This window comes from Triticum urartu, chromosome 7A, assembly GCF_056163025.1.
Source record: "Triticum urartu cultivar PI428250 chromosome 7A, HENAU_Tu73, whole genome shotgun sequence".
In the NCBI taxonomy this organism is placed as follows: Eukaryota; Viridiplantae; Streptophyta; class Magnoliopsida; order Poales; family Poaceae; genus Triticum; species Triticum urartu.
In genome coordinates this window covers 23,511,769-23,517,354 of record NC_141879.1, presented here as the reverse complement: position 1 = coordinate 23,517,354, position 5,586 = coordinate 23,511,769, and the positions used below count along the sequence as shown (strand labels likewise).

Here is a 5,586-nt window from a genome sequence, read left to right as displayed (position 1 = left end):
TGCCCGCAAGATCGTCGAAGATTTTGGAATGAACGGGTGCAATCCGCGCTCTACGCCCATGTAGAATCGGCTCAGTCTGTCAAAGGAAGATGGAAGCACGCTGGAGGACGCCACTGAGTACCGTAGCATGGTGGGCAGTCTCAGATACCTTGTCAATACAAGACCGGACAGTGCCTACTCAGTGGGCATCGTCAGTAGGCACATGGAAGCTCCAACCACACAGCACATGGCAGCGGTGAAGCATATACTCCGGTACATCAGCGAGACAGCAGACTACGGGCTGCGATATGAGAAGCATACTGACGGAGAGCCTGGATTGATGGGATACCGTGATAGTGATCACGCCGGCAACGTCGATGATCGGAAGAGCACGTCAGGGATCTTCTTTTTCCTCGGGTGCACTCCGATTTCTTGGGCATCAGAGAAGCAAAGGATAGTTGCACAATCATCATGCAAGGCTGAGTACATTGCAGCCGCACTTGCAGCATCCCAGGGAGTTTGGTTGAGCAGGTTGCTGGCTGATCTTCAAGATACTCAACCTGACAGATGAAGGCTGCTAATTAACAAGTCTGCTATAGCTCTGAGTAAGAATCCGGTGTTGCATGAGCGCATAAACACATTGATCTCAGATATCCTTATATCCGAGAGTGTGCTGAAAATGAGCAAGTTGAGATAGAGCACGTGAGCACAAGTGAGCAGGTGGCCGATATTCTGACGAAGCCACAGGGGCGAGTTAGGTTCTTCGAGCTGCGATAGAAGATGGGGGTCATTGAGCTCAAGAGGAAGGGTCATGCTTAAGGGGGTGATTTGTTGTGTTAGTCACGTCGCTAGGATATTTGCTTTCCTGTTAGTGGGCTACATTAGTTGGTAGGCCCATCAAGTTTGCTTAATCGTTGTGATTTGCTTTCGGTCAGAGGCGTGCTGCGTTCACGCTGCGACCGAGGGTTTAGCGTTGGGTTTGTTAGGCCATGCCGTGGAGGTCGTGGGATGGCGCGATCGTAGCGCGACGTGGTGATGGAGTCGGGACAGCCGGCGATCCGCGTTGTAAACCCTGTATAAGATGAGGAGAAAACAAAAAAGCTGGGAGCCAGTTCGGCACAGCGAAAAACCTATCTGTGCGTGTATTGTTCTTTGTCTCCCACCTCTGTGAGCACGAGCAAGTTGCCGATTTGCAACGACACTGTGAGGCCTCCGACGGAACAGATCCTGTAAACTCGTCCCGCAAAATTTTGCGGGAGGAGTGTACAGGATTTGTTCCATGTCGAAGGCCTCGCGGTACTGCTAATTTCGGGAATATTGCAAATTCATAATTTTCAACAATATAAACTTAATAGAATCACAATTTAAATCAAACTTATAAATGCCCGAAAGGCAAATCACAATATAACAATTACATTCATTACAAAAATTGTTTAAATTTGAATAAATAATACAACAACAAATGGTCTGAAGGAAAATCATTGTTCAAAGCCAGCCAACCATCGATCCATGGCGCTTGCTCTCCGGGCCGGCTTCAAATTTGCCGATAATATGCAACAACACTGGGTGGTCAGAGATCGTCGTCCAAAATCATCTCATCTACGTCAGAATCATCCGACGAATCATCCATCTAAAAAATAAATACACGCCTAAGATTTTTTTAAAATATCGCCACGCCTAAGACTAAAACAAGAAATATGCAAGAAATTACCTTCCCCAGAAGAAATTCCGCCCGCCGGAATGAAGTTAGCCGGCCCTTTCTTCTCCGCCCCCGACTTAAGCAAATCGGCAAGCTCTACGTCACCACGGCCGAAATCCGGGACGCCGGCGAGCGGCGCCGCACCACAGTCGACTACGAGGCTCGCCAGCGTCCAGACCAAGCAGATCCGCCCGCTACGTTGCCGCGCGGCAAGGTACTAGTGGATCCATGGTGCCAGCGACGGCCACTTACCCGCGAGGATAAATCGGCACCCCCGGCCTCCAAAATTGGCGGAGAAGGTTCGGCAGGGGCATGAACTGACAACAGGGAGATGCGGCGGTGGCTACGAGGGTGGGGGCTGAAATGTCCTTCACACGCTCGAGGTGGCGGGATAGGGTAACCAACAAAAAGAGGGGGATCGGGACCGGGATATAGCAGACGCGAGCAGGAATTTGCAGGATCCCGCAAAAAAAAATAGCGGATGGCCGAATATACCAGATCTGTTCCATGCAGAAAAATCGTTATCTTCCTGTAGATTGATGGTTATTATAGCAGACTGGCTGTTTTTGCGGATCTGCTAGAGTTGCTCTTATGGCGTTCCTTTAAATCTTAATTTGATGTTAGTCAAGCTTTTTTTTCATGTCTAGTCTTTGCAGTTCTTGCAGGGATGTATGGATAAAATTCATCGTGCAAGAGGTGGACCTAGAGTCGAGGATTGCAAAAGACTTTGATGTAACTTCTAAAATGACATTTTCTAGTTCCATTTCTGTTTGAGCTCATATGTTTTGTCTAGTTTTAATAAATTTGAATCATTTACTTAAAAAAACATTTGAACTCATATACTTGGTCCACTTTTAATAAAGTCGAATCATTTACTTTAAAAAGACATGAGGGCATAGAGTATATTGTGTAGGATTTCTATACAACGCTCTTGAAGCCTTCCTAATAGCTCTAGAAGTGAGCTATTAGTTCGTTTTTCTTTAGAACAATGTTTTCATTTAAAAAAAAATCTACAACGTATTGTAAAAGACAAGTCTATAAAGTAATTCAAAGTATATTGTGAAATATAAAAAAGTTCACATACAGAGATGTATAAGCCGTTGGTCCGCCACGTCTTCAGTGGCATTAGGGCCATGGCGTCGCAATGGATCTTGGCCCTTACCGGCGGGAGGGTTCTGTATTCGGTTGTTTCTTCGCATCTTTTTAGATTTTGTGTCCTGCTTAGAAAGACGATACGGCAGCGGCTCACTGAAGATGGAATAAGTTTCTCCCCTCCTAGCCCTGTCCCTATGGTGTGTCTAGCATCATCGATGGGCGTGTGGAGGTGTGTCTCCAGCGGATGTGTCATTGGTGGATTTGCTCGGATCTGGTCATAGTTCGTCTATGTTCATGTGTTTTTAGGTTGAATCCTTCCGATCTACGCTACTCTTCATCAGCGGCGGTTGTTGTTCTGCTGTGCTGGTTCTATGGTACCTTAGCACGACAACTTCCCGACTGTCTACTACAATAAGTTTTCCCTTACTCCGGCGAGGGAGGGGCAATGACGGTGGCGTGCCTTCGGCTCGTTTCAGTGCTCGTAGTCGTCGCTAGGTGGTCTATGGATCTGTATGTAATTTTTATTATTTCTGGTGTTCGTTGTACCGCCGTGATTGAAGATGAATAGATCGAAACTTCTCTTCAAATGAAAATGTATTATGAATAAATCACGCAAAAAAAACTCCCGCAAAAAATGTACTGCTCGTATGAAAATCTTCCTATACAAAAAAATATATTATGTATCATTTTTATGGATTATCTAGGCCCAGTTGGGCCAGCCCAGCAGACAAATAAGTCCAAGTGCGAGCAGAAGAGCCGCCGTCTCCCTCTGCTCGGATCAATCCACGCCCTTCTCTGTCCACTCAGAGGTAAGCTAGTCCCCCCCGCCCCCCCCCCCCCTCCCCACACACACTCAGAACAAATGACACAGCAGAAAACAACAGTACGCATTCATGATATTTAAACCTGATTATAAGCAGAGCATGAACATCGTAACTGGAATTGAAGAAAAAACCTGAAACCGTTTGATGCAATTCAAAATCTTGTCAGTAGCATCTTGACACCAGTCTAAGATCTGTGGCAATTTGAGCATTGCAGCTCCTAGAAGTATGTCAATAGAGAAAGGGGGAAAGGTCGATTGAAGCCACGGGCGATGACGAAGCGGCGGCGGCGGCCCTCGATGGAAAAGGGGGAAAGCGGAGGTTGGGATTGGCGTACATGGGCCTCGAAATACCTGTGTTTGTCCTCCAAACAAGGCAAGGCCAGCACGGTCTCCTCCAATCAAGGCAAAGCGACCACGCCCTTGGGGATCCACACCGGTGGCGGCGGCGGCCCCGGGGATTCGCGGCGGCGGCTGTGGCGTGCGGCATCCCTGGAGCCGCAGATTCCTCGTGCCTGCGGTCGTTCGGCATGGTCGGACGGCTAGGGTTTCTAGCGCGAATAGGGAGTGAAGGAGGGCGGGCGGATCTGACCGCTTCCTCGGCTGCTCGGGTGGATCCACGGCCTGGAAGAGGGGTCGTCGCCGGCGGTGCGCGGTGGAATGGAGGCCGGGGTTGGAGAGGAGGACGGTGGCTCGCTTGGGGGATCATGGGAGAGGCAGGCGGAGGGAGCAACAACGGAGCAGGTCGGCCGGGAACGGCGGCGGGCGACGAACCCTAGAGAGGATCAAGCAACATCGAGCGACTGGAGAGGCGAGACCGAGGGAGAGGGAGGAGTTGGATCGAGCGATTTTTCGCGTTACCTGCGAGGGGCCTCGTCCTAGTTAAATTTCGTAGGTTTATTTTCGTAGATTTTTTTAGGTGTGGATTTTTTTCGATCAACAAGAGGGTTTAGCACTGGACATAGTGGGAGTATACCGATTTTTATTTTCTGGTTCGAGGGCGGAGGGGGGATTCGAGGGGATGTGGGACGTGGGATCAAGGACGAAAAAAACCGTCGTTGGTGGGACGAAAATTGACCAGCGGAGACTACCAACTGCTCCATTAGAAGTAGAGATTGGTTGTTATCAAGGGAAGGTAAAAATTTCTATGCAAATGGGGTTTTATTGTTTGGTAATGTGATATCAGTACCTGCCCGTTTGTGACGTGTCTGATTAGGAAAGTTTGCAATGTTAAAAAACTATTTATTGGGAGGAAAGTTGTGACGTGTCTGTTATTTATTTCCTAAAACAAATTTCACTAATAAAAGAAATCGATTGATTTAGATAAGTTAGGAAAGTTAGATTAAAATGTATTATTTGTTTCCTGAAAATCTATTATTTGTTTCCTAAGACAGATTGAACCAATAAAATGAATCGATTGATTTGCATAATTTAAGGAAGTTAGATACGTGATTTGTTATACGTTAGGAAAGTTCTGGTTATAATAAAGAGTGGAGAGAAAAATAAACCGATGAACCAGGGTGGGAGGGGTGGTGGGAGGAGAGACGAAAAAAAACCAACGAAAATAAACCGCGGAGACTATTCACCAACTCGTTCATTAGGAGTAGAGATATATTCCCAGCCTTTGTAACAACATCATAAGCATTGGACAACTTGATGAGATTGGCTGTAAGACTGTCGTCGAAGACAGCGAGATGTGTGTGTACAATCAGGAAAGGATCATGTGTACAATCAAGAAAGGATCCTGCTGATGTGCATCAAGCGGACAGGGAACAAGCTCTATGTGATGAATTTGAACATCACTGAACCCGTCTGCATGCTAGCAAGATTAGGTGACACTGCGTGGCAGTGGCATGCATGGTTTGGGCATCTGCATTTTTGTGCTCTCCATTATCTGGGCATGAAGGGCATGGTCAGTGGCATGCCTGCAGTGGATCAAAGTGCACCAGGTCGCTCCGGGTGCTCAATTGGCAAGATGCACATGAAGCCGTTT

The 5,586-nt window shown here is 47.5% G+C and overlaps 1 pseudogene; it reads left to right on the top strand.

Moving 5' to 3' along the window:
- The first annotated feature begins 202 nt into the window (after positions 1-202).
- Positions 203-550, top strand: LOC147957136 (secreted RxLR effector protein 161 pseudogene; annotated as a pseudogene).
- Positions 551-5,586: the final 5,036 nt, after the last annotated feature.